This window comes from Pelophylax lessonae (assembly GCF_965119305.1).
Source record: "Pelophylax lessonae genome assembly, chromosome: 2".
Classification (NCBI taxonomy): Eukaryota; Metazoa; Chordata; class Amphibia; order Anura; family Ranidae; genus Pelophylax; species Pelophylax lessonae.
The window spans coordinates 615106123-615117543 of record NC_138769.1 but is presented as its reverse complement, the minus strand read 5'-3'; the positions used below and the strand labels follow the sequence as shown (position 1 = coordinate 615117543).

General features: G+C 49.0%; 1 protein-coding gene across 1 annotated transcript in view; it reads left to right on the top strand.

Annotated features, from left to right (window-relative positions):
* Positions 1 to 497: 497 nt before the first annotated feature.
* RDX (radixin) overlaps positions 498 to 11421 on the top strand; it is a 384898-nt gene continuing 373974 nt past the window's right edge. The window contains exon 1 of the mRNA XM_082244940.1: positions 498 to 747. The gene's annotated coding sequence lies outside the window, so the exon portion shown is untranslated. The remainder of the gene's footprint in view (positions 748 to 11421) is intronic.

The window sequence follows — 11421 nt, the reverse complement described above, 5'->3', positions numbered from 1 at the left end:
TATATATATATATATATATATATATACTGTATATGAGGTGTGGTGACAGTGACTGGACATTATCTCTCTCTAAGTATATATACTGTATATGAAGTGTGGTGACAGTGACTGGACATTATCTCTTTCTGTATATATATATATATATATATATACTGTATATGAGGTGTGGTGACAGTGACTGGACATTATCTCTAAGTATATATACTGTATATGAGTTGTGGTGACAGTGACTGGACATTATCTCTCTATGTATATATGAGGTGTTGTGACTTGTTGCTCTCTATATACAGTATACGGTGCAGTCGGAGGTGTCTGTGGTACTTGATACTCAGACATCTCCTCACACTTGTTGCTCTCACTATTAGACATGGCGGGTCTATGAGACATACACAGGCCGGTATAGGGGGAGAGTTCCCGGTACACGAAGTTAGTACAGAGGGAAGGGAGGAGGGGGAGGCTCTTCTATGATGTCCCCGACTAATGAGGCGGCAGGAGGGGCTGGGCAGCCATGTTGTGTCCCTCCATCCTCCTGTAGCGGTCTGAGCCGCCTCCTCCTCCTCCATCTGCCCTCCTCTTCTTCCTCCCCAGGGAGACTGCGCGGCCCCAACCCACCCTGACACAGCTGCCCAAGTAACGGAGCCTGCGGGAGGAGGAGGGGAGAGACCGAGAGAAGGCCTCCTGCAGGTAACCAGGGCCGGATTCCCGCCTCACAGAGGACAGCGGACCGGGGACACAAGTTACTGAGAGGTGAGGTGTCCTCCATGCAGACATAGTGGGACTGTGGGGGTGAGGTGTCCTCCATGCAGACATACTGGGACTGTGGGGGGTGAGGTGTCCTTCATGCTGACATACTGGGACTGTGGGGGTGAGGGGTTCTCCTCCATGCAGACATACTGGGACTGTGAGGGGTCCTCCATGGTGACATACTGGGACTGTGGGGGTAAGGTGTCCTCCATGCAGACATACTGGGACTGTGGGGGTAAGGTGTCCTCCATGCAGACATACTGGGACTGTGAGGGGTCCTCCATGCAGACATACTGGGACTGTGAGGGGTCCTCCATGCAGACATAGTGGGACTGTGGGGGTGAGGTGTCCTCCATGCAGACATACTGGGACTGTGGGGGGTGAGGTGTCCTCCATGCTGACATACTGGGACTGTGGGGGTGAGGGGTTCTCCTCCATGCTGACATACTGGGACTGTGGGGGTGAGGGGTTCTCCTCCATGCAGACATACTGGGACTGTGAGGGGTCCTCCATGGTGACATACTGGGACTGTGGGGGGGGGGGGGGGGGTGAGGTTTCCTCCATGCAGACATACTGGGACTGTGAGGTGTCCTCCAAGCAGACATACTGGGACTGTGGGGAGTGAGGTCTCCTCCATGCAGACATACTGGGACTGTGGGGAGTGAGGTCTCCTCCATGCAGACATACTGGGACTGTGGGGGTGAGGGGTTCTCCTCCATGCAGACATACTGGGACTGTGGGGGTGAGGGGTTCTCCTCCATGCAGACATACTGGGACTGTGGGGGGTGAGGTGTCCTCCTCCATGCAGACATACTGGGACTGTGGGGGGTGAGGTGTCCTCCATGCTGACATACTGGGACTGTGGGGGCGAGGGGTTCTCCTCCATGCAGACATACTGGGACTGTGAGGGGTCCTCCATGCTGACATACTGGGACTGTGGGGGTGAGGTGTTCTCCATGCTGACATACTGGGACTGTGGGGGTGAGGTGTTCTCCTCCATGCAGACATACTGGGACTGTGGGGGTGAGGGGTTCTCCATGCAGACATACTGGGACTGTGAGGGGTCCTCCATGGTGACATACTGGGACTGTGGGGGGGGGGGGGTGAGGTTTCCTCCATGCAGACATACTGGGACTGTGAGGTGTCCTCCATGCAGACATACTGGGACTGTGAGGTGTCCTCCATGCAGACATACTGGGACTGTGAGGTCTCCTCCATGCAGACATACTGGGACTGTGGGGGTGAGGGGTTCTCCTCCATGCAGACATACTGGGACTGTGAGGGGTCCTCCATGCAGACATACTGGGACTGTGGGGGGTGAGGTGTCCTCCATGCTGACATACTGGGACTGTGGGGGTGAGGTGTTCTCCTCCATGCAGACATACTGGGACTGTGGGGGTGAGGGGTTCTCCATGCAGACATACTGGGACTGTGAGGTGTCCTCCATGGTGACATACTGGGACTGTGAGGTTTCCTCCATGCAGACATACTGGGACTGTGAGGTGTCCTCCATGCAGACATACTGGGACTGTGGGGAGTGAGGTCTCCTCCATGCAGACATACTGGGACTGTGGGGGTGAGGGGTTCTCCTCCATGCAGACATACTGGGACTGTGAGGGGTCCTCCATGGTGACATACTGGGACTGTGGGGGGGGGGGGGGGGTGAGGTTTCCTCCATGCAGACATACTGGGACTGTGAGGTGTCCTCCAAGCAGACATACTGGGACTGTGGGGAGTGAGGTCTCCTCCATGCAGACATACTGGGACTGTGGGGAGTGAGGTCTCCTCCATGCAGACATACTGGGACTGTGGGGGTGAGGGGTTCTCCTCCATGCAGACATACTGGGACTGTGGGGGTGAGGGGTTCTCCTCCATGCAGACATACTGGGACTGTGGGGGGTGAGGTGTCCTCCTCCATGCAGACATACTGGGACTGTGGGGGGTGAGGTGTCCTCCTCCATGCAGACATACTGGGACTGTGGGGGGTGAGGTGTCCTCCATGCTGACATACTGGGACTGTGGGGGCGAGGGGTTCTCCTCCATGCAGACATACTGGGACTGTGAGGGGTCCTCCATGCTGACATACTGGGACTGTGGGGGTGAGGTGTTCTCCTCCATGCAGACATACTGGGACTGTGGGGGTGAGGGGTTCTCCATGCAGACATACTGGGACTGTGAGGGGTCCTCCATGGTGACATACTGGGACTGTGGGGGGGGGGGGGGGTGAGGTTTCCTCCATGCAGACATACTGGGACTGTGAGGTGTCCTCCATGCAGACATACTGGGACTGTGAGGTGTCCTCCATGCAGACATACTGGGACTGTGAGGTGTCCTCCATGCAGACATACTGGGACTGTGAGGTCTCCTCCATGCAGACATACTGGGACTGTGGGGGTGAGGGGTTCTCCTCCATGCAGACATACTGGGACTGTGAGGGGTCCTCCATGCAGACATACTGGGACTGTGGGGGGTGAGGTGTCCTCCATGCTGACATACTGGGACTGTGGGGGTGAGGTGTTCTCCTCCATGCAGACATACTGGGACTGTGGGGGTGAGGGGTTCTCCATGCAGACATACTGGGACTGTGAGGTGTCCTCCATGGTGACATACTGGGACTGTGAGGTTTCCTCCATGCAGACATACTGGGACTGTGAGGTGTCCTCCATGCAGACATACTGGGACTGTGGGGAGTGAGGTCTCCTCCATGCAGACATACTGGGACTGTGGGGGTGAGGGGTTCTCCTCCATGCAGACATACTGGGACTGTGATGGGTCCTCCATGCAGACATAGTGGGACTGTGGGGGTGAGGTGTCCTCCATGCAGACATACTGGGACTGTGGGGGGTGAGGTGTCCTCCATGCTGACATACTGGGACTGTGGGGGTGAGGGGTTCTCCTCCATGCAGACATACTGGGACTGTGGGGGTGAGGGGTTCTCCTCCATGCAGACATACTGGGACTGTGATGGGTCCTCCATGCAGACATAGTGGGACTGTGGGGGTGAGGTGTCCTCCATGCAGACATACTGGGACTGTGGGGGGTGAGGTGTCCTCCATGCTGACATACTGGGACTGTGGGGGTGAGGGGTTCTCCTCCATGCAGACATACTGGGACTGTGAGGGGTCCTCCATGGTGACATACTGGGACTGTGGGGGGTGAGGTGTCCTCCTCCATGCAGACATACTGGGACTGTGAGGGGGGGGGGTGAGGTGTCCTCCTCCATGCAGACATACTGGGACTGTGGGGGGGGGGTGAGGTGTCCTCCTCCATGCAGACATACTGGGACTGTGGGGGTGAGGTGTCCTCCTCCATGCAGACATACTGGGACTGTGGGGGGTGAGGTGTCCTCCATGCAGACATCCAGGGGTCCCCACCTTGCATGTCTGGTCTTGCCTGCACCATCCCATCCCCCCACACAGGTCACTGTGGTGGTGTCCCCTGTGTTATGTTCTCCTCTATGGTGTCACCTTCTCCCCTCCCTGTTGGTTGGTGTAGATGAAGTGACAGATCCTGGGTGTAGGTCCTGTGCAGTCTGGGATGGGATCGGTGTATTGTGGAGCTCTTCATCATTTCTATAGTGCTGGGTGAGAATACCCGTGTCCTGTCTGATGAGTGTGGGGCTCTGAAAACAACAAAACAAACACAAGGGCGCACCGGCCTAGTGCATTATCCTCTAAAAAGGTTTATTCAAATAAAAGGTATAGAAATTCTCACAAACGAGTTCTTGATAAAAGCATATCAAATTGGTACGTTGTCATCAGCATCGAGATCAAAGGGTGTGCTTACGTGTTTCGAGGCTCTGAGGAAGAGGCTAAGCCTCGAAACGCGTAAGCCTTTCCAGTTTCAGGGGACGGTACAACCTTTGATCTCGATGCTGATGACAACGTACCAATTTGATATGCTTTTATCAAGAACTCGTTTGTGAGTATTTTTATACCTTTTTTATTTGAATAAACCTTTTTAGGGGATAATGCACTAGGCCGGTACGCCCTTGTGTTTGTTTTGTCGTTTTCAGTGGTCTCAGACTACCCTGGTCTTGTAAGGGGCTGCAAGGCCGAAGCTTTCCAGTGTTGCCAAGTCGATAGTTCTCAATATCTGCGTGATTGTGGCTGAGGTGGATGGAGAATCACACTACTCGGAACGCAGGACATGGGTGCTTTGCACCGACCTTTTGTTGTGTGTGGGGCTCTGTAAGATCTGGCACTAAGGACCCCCTCTATGATATTTGTGGGGTACAGAGAGGTGAGGGAAACGTAGAAATCGTCAGGGTCAGGTCCTAATGAGAATCATGGGAAAGGGCAGCACTGGAGCTGGCTGCAGCCTCCTCTTGTCCTGACTTGTATAGTGTATGTGTACACCAAACCTTTTATGTTTAGGATAGAAAGGGGAAAGATCAAAACCCCCATCAGGTTTTACTGGCACCAGGGGCTCTGTAATAGAGATTTCCTCTCACTTCCTGTTCTTAGGACAACCTTTTTATCAGACAGGAAAGGAGTTTATATAGCGAAGCTTCAGACTGCAGTAAAAGCAGGTTGGCTCTCAGATCTCTCCCAGCTCTATCCAAATTAAAAATAAACATTTTGGGTACAGGTACACCTTAAGCGAGTCTTTCCCTGGGACATAGGCCACTTCCTCACTGAAAATTGGGAAGCTTGGTTGTCATTAGAGGAGATTGCTGTTATATGTACACTGTGTATTGCTGGCTATGGAGATACGTCTGGTGATCTTCCGGGGATTGGCTCAGCAGTAAAGCGAAGAATACATGATCAGTGCATACCCAGCTGGTTGAACAAAAAACCTGACCGATCCACAAATCATCACAAATGGTTGTTGTATTCTGACTACCCCCCCCCCCCCCCCCCATCACCACTGCAATACACTGAATGCTGGTTTTCCAGCAAGACCGTTCGACACAAGCCAGTAGTTGGACCAGTTTCTGTTGGAACAGACTGATATGGAAAGTCGTCTGGCTCCTGCTGAACTGGCCAGCTTTGTACAAGTGTACAGGGCTATTGAGCTGGGCTATGTGGTGCTTCTAAGCCAAGCTTCCTGGTGCCAACATTTGTTTACTTTTTAGGAAAAATATAAAATTCAGATACAAATAAGATGTAACAGATTCCCTTTAAGTCTGTATGATTGAGGGCTTACAGTGCAGTCTGTGCTTAAAGCGGAGTTCCAGCTTGCAAATGAAAAAATTAAAAGTTAGCAGCTATAAATGCTGAAGCTGCTGACTTTAAATATAAGGACCCTTGCCTGTCCTGGAATCCTGTGGTGTCAGCTCCCCTAACAGATTTGTCATTAAGGGAAACTGTTTCCTACTGCGCATGTGCAAGTCGCACTGTACTTTCTGAATGGTCCCGCTGTCTTCTGGGACCTGTGTGTCTCCCAGAAGGCGGGGGTGGGGATAAAGGAGGCCTGGCTGGAAGTTTCGTAGAGTGGCAATATTACGCGAAAGTGGGAACGGGTACCTGGTTTTGACAGGTATTCGCTCCCCTCTCCCAAAAAAGTGCCAAATGTGGCAGCGGAGGGGGGTAGGGTGCAAACTGCAATCAAGTGGAACTTCCCCTTTTGGGTGGAGTTCAGCTTTAACCTCTTGCCGACCGCTGCAAGTACATATACTGCAGCGGTCAGCCCCGTGCAGGCAAAGTGACGTACCCGTTCGTCACTCGCCTGCGAGCCAATAGGGGGCGAGCACGCGCCACCGGAGGCGCGCTCCCGCCGCTGCTCGCTCACTGGGATCCCCGCGCGTGTGATGTCCGCCGGTCACTCGCGATCGTCGGTTACAGAGGGAGAAAGGCAGGCGGCTAATGTAAACAAAGCCGCCTGTCATCCTTCCCTGTGTAACAGCAGAGATCATACGGTCCTGCTATGTAGGACCGTAGATCTCTGCTGTTACATGAAAAGCCACATCCCACAACAGTAAGAAACACGCCCTAGGGACACACTTAACCCCTCCCTCTCCAATAAAGTTATCCCCTTCCCTGCCAGTGTCATTTTTACAGTAACAGTGCATATATATAGCACTGATTACTGTAGTAATGTCACTGGTACCCCCCAAAAGTGTAAAAAATGTCAGTCAAGGGTCTGATCTGTCCGCCGCAATGTCGCAGTCCCTCAAAAAAAATCGCAGATCGATTACTCGTTAAAAAAAAAAAAAAAAAAAACAGTAAAAATTACAAATATTTCCCTTAGTTAGTAAACGCAATAACTTTTGCGCAAACCAATCAAAATACACTTATTCTGATTTTTTTTTACCAAACATATGTAGCAGAAAACAAATTGGCCTAAAATGTTAAAAAAATTTGATTTTTTACATTTTTTGGGGAATTTCATATAAAATAATTTGAAAAATATTGTTATTTTTGCAAAATTGTCACTCTTTTTTTGTTTATAGCGCATTATTACAAAATCACACAGGTGATCAAATACCCCTAAAAAAAAAAAAAAAAAAAAAAAAAAAAAAAAAAAAAGCTTTGTTTGTGGGGGAAATAAAGGACGTCAATTTCATTTGGGTACAGCGTCGCACGACCGCGCAATTGTCTGTTAAAGTCACGCTGTGCCAAATTGCAAAATACCCTCTGGTCAGGAAGGGGGTAAATTCTTCCGGGGCTTAAGTGGTTAAAATGGAGGTAAACCCTCCTATTATTTTCAGCCAAGGAAGCTGCCATTTTGGTCTTTGTTTTATTTTCAAATGCCATGATGCTGCACACGTGACTCCAGTTTGGATGAGAGCACCAACAAATGTGACGTTTATATTCCTGGCATGTGCCGGTGTAACGTGAGAATTACCTACCCCGTGAGAAAAACCTACCCTCGTCACTTCCGGCGAGGAACAGCTGAGCAGCGCAGCAGTGTGCATGCTCACAGCCCCGAATACCTAATAGAGCAGCTGAGAATCAGACTAGTGCGCATGCGTACTAGCATGAAACGAGCACGGTGTCCGTGAAAAAAACCTACCTACGCGGGGGTTACATTAAAACAGCTGTGCTGCAATATTACTCATCTCTGCTCCTGTCCCTGTCACTTCCCTGCTCTCGGCTAGTAAATATAAAAGCGGCTGGCGGCTCCGTGATTTATCTTTTCATACAGCCGCCGCCGCTTTTATATTTACTATCGGAGATGAGGGAAGTGACCGGGACAGGAGCGAGGATGACTCGTATTGCAGCACAGCTGTTTTAATGTAACTGCTCGTGTTACACACACTGCCGTGAACCGGAAGTGACGAGGGTAGGTTTTTCTCACGGGTAGGTAATTCTCACGGAACACCGGGAATGTAGCTGTTTTTTTTAAACTGTTAAATTGATGGGTTTACTTTCCCCCAAAGTGACACTCCGGTCATTGTTAAAACTTTTGGCTTGGGGTATGATCACACCAGCACAGCGGCTGGTGTGTGGTGCGGTGTGATCTGGCCAGATCAGTGCAGTGCTGGTGCACCAATCTCAGCGCATCTCGCTGTTCACTTTTTGTTTTCCTTCCCAAGCCTATTCTGACACTTCGCTCCTCCCATGTAAAAATCCTCTTTCTTTTGCTAAAAAACTTGACTTACAATTATTTTTTTTTTTTTAAATAGAGACCCTATAGAATAAAATGGTGTGTGTTGCAATTTTTTATGTCACACGGTGTTTGCGCAGAGGTTTTTTAAATGCAATATATTGGGGAAAAACCACATTTATGAGAAAAAACAAAACACGTTAGCCCAATTTTATTGTAGGATGTAAAAGATGATGTTACACCGAGTAAATAGACACCTAACATGTCATGCTTTAAAATTGCGTCTGCCCGTGGAATGGCAGCAAACTACAGTGCTTAAAATTCTCCATAGGCAATGCTTTAAACGCCTTTCCAGGTTACCAGTTTAGAGTTGCACATCAGGTCTGGTGCTAGAATTATTGCTCTCGCTTTGGCATTCACGACAATACCTCACGTGTGATGCGATCATCATTTACATATGCATGAGGGAGTAACGTAGGAGTTCGCATTTGCGTGTAAGCACGGTGGGATGGGGTGATTTACATTTTTTATATTTATTTTAAATGTCTATTAGACCCCAAATCTCTCCTCCCCCCCCCCCCCCGGCCCCATGCAGTCGATCAAAGCGATCGGCTTCTTCTCAGGCCGATGGTGCCCAGGTAAACAAAGGGGCGGACCCGGAAGTGATGAATACTTGTTGCTCCTAGTTTTCAGGGTTACAGAGCGAGGAGAATGACGTCAATCTCTCTCTCTCTCTCTCTCTCTGTACAGGGCAGCCATTGTCGCCAGCCACATCACTACCAGCCTCCGCGATGGGCACGGAGAACCCGGGAGGGGGGTGGGACCACCTTCCGCCACCCGCAGGAGTGGTAGAGTGGCTAATGAGCTTCAGATCACTTCTGCCTTCTACAGAATTGCCTGCTGCAAAAAGAAGTACTGGGATGATGCCCGTAGTGCTGGCACCATCTCGGTATAACCACTGAAACCCAAGGATGTACGGGTACGTCCTTGGGTGGGAAGTGGTCAAACAAACTTTATTGAAATGTCACACGTCTGTGGCCACCAGCTGGTGCAAGGCAGTGTATGGCCTCACACTGCTCTGTGCTGAAAGAAAGTAATGCAGTTATTTTTTGCTGGTGGAATGGAGGTTCGGGTAAGTAAAAGTACTCTTATCGTCCCCTAGACTAAACAAGCAATGTGTGCTCATCCCCACCGCAAGGGAAGACTGATTTTTTTTTTTTGGGGATTTCAGTTTATTGGCATAAATCTCTAAAATTGTGACTCCCAAAACATTTTACAACTGTGTATGGTTAATGCCCCTGTTGGAGGCTGTCAAATATTTGCTCCTGGACGGATCCATATGAGAGATCCATTGTGGTTTCCGATATGAAGTCTGTACAGTGTAGGGGGACTCCTGTGTTCTTCCTGTATTTAGGTGATATTCCTGTCCAGGTCTGTCAGTTTTTGGCTGGAGAAACAATTCAATCAGAAATGATTACTGTTGTGACAACGTGTTCTGTTTACAAGGTTTCCCTAAATATGATCATTGATAATATGTTCTGTTTTCTAAGGGTCCTTTCACACGGCCGCTCCGTGTGTCCGCAAATCATCCTATTTTTTTGCGGATGATTTGCGGACATCAATGTAAGTGAATGGCACTGCGGATGTCAGCGGAATACCATCCGCTGACATCCGATTTTCCTCCTTTCAGTTCTGTTCCGTTTTTACGAATGGAACAGAACCCCATTTTTCAATCCGTGTAAAAAATGGAAAGGAAGGAAAATCGGATGTCAGCGGTGTCATCCGCTGACATCCGCAGTGCCATATACTTACATTATGTCCGCATATCATCCGCAAACGGATGGGATGATATGCGGGCACACGGAGCGGATGACAGAAATGTCATCCGCTCCGTGGAAAAAAAAAAAAAAAAAAGTCCCGCAGCGGACTTAAGCAGCGGAGCGGCCGTCTGAAAGGAGCCTTAGGCTTAGATGACATTTATTTTACCCTTTTGATCTTGCTATTTCCCTGCATATTCTCTTACTGCCTGTGTCGGGCTGACAACAGTGATCAGCTGCTATTGAAATGGCTGACCCTCTAGCACTGTCAGGACCTGGAAGCAGTGCTGCCTTTTTATTATTCAGGATCCTCAGGCACCAGCAAAAGTACGGGACTGAATCGGGGGATCTGGACTGAGGTGCTGAGCTGATGTGAATTCTTGGGGGGAGGGGGGGATGCGCCTCCTCTGCTGATCAAATAAAGTAAACAGAGTGGTAAATAGTGGCCACACGACTGCAGATAAAAGCAACTAATATTTAATGGCAATTTTTTTTTCTAATAGCACAACTTCTGAGGGTGATATAAGGCAATGTATTGGTTGGCCAGTTGATGTTCTGACTTTCCATCCACTTTAAATTGTCTTGGATTCATGCTGACTTAAAAGTATTACTCTGTGTAGTCATGTAAAGTGCAATATTTTCCCATGAAAGCACTATGGGTACGTACATAATAGGTAACATAAATACTGGCATCAGTGTTGCTCTTTTTAAAAACATTATAAATAGTCTTTTTGCCTTTTTATTACACAGAGTATATTTAAGGGCTACATTCACCTTTTCACAAAAAATAATGCACATTTTTTTTTATTTTTTTGCAGGTAAAAAAAATGTGCGTTTATTTTTTGTTGCAGGAGTCTGTAAAGTATTGCACCAGCAATCACCAGATCACTGATGCCATGCAGGTCTCCTGCAAACCTGTCGGTGTATCTGCTTGCTCTTACATTGTACAGACAGGCAAATATGAACTACCACAGTACTCACAACGCCATAGTAGTAGTTCATTGAGAACTACAAGTTGATAGCCACTAAGGCTTTTGGGACTTTTACCACATGCCAACATTTTTAAATGATCCCTGCTAAGGCTAAGTTCACATGTAGGCGTTTTGGGGAGTTTTTCTGCTCTAGGATCAGCTCAAAAAACGCCCAACAAGACAAATCCTATTCATTTCAATGGCCCCTGTTCACATCTGAGCTTTTTGACGTTTTTAAGCAAAACTCCCAACGCTCAAAAAAGTACATGAGCTTCTTTTTGGGCAGATGACAGGCATTTTTATTTTTTTCCATTGGTCACTTGTCAACCTAAAAACGCCTGCACAAAAACACCTGTAAAAACGCCTAAAAAATGCCTATAAATAGCAACGCCAAGATG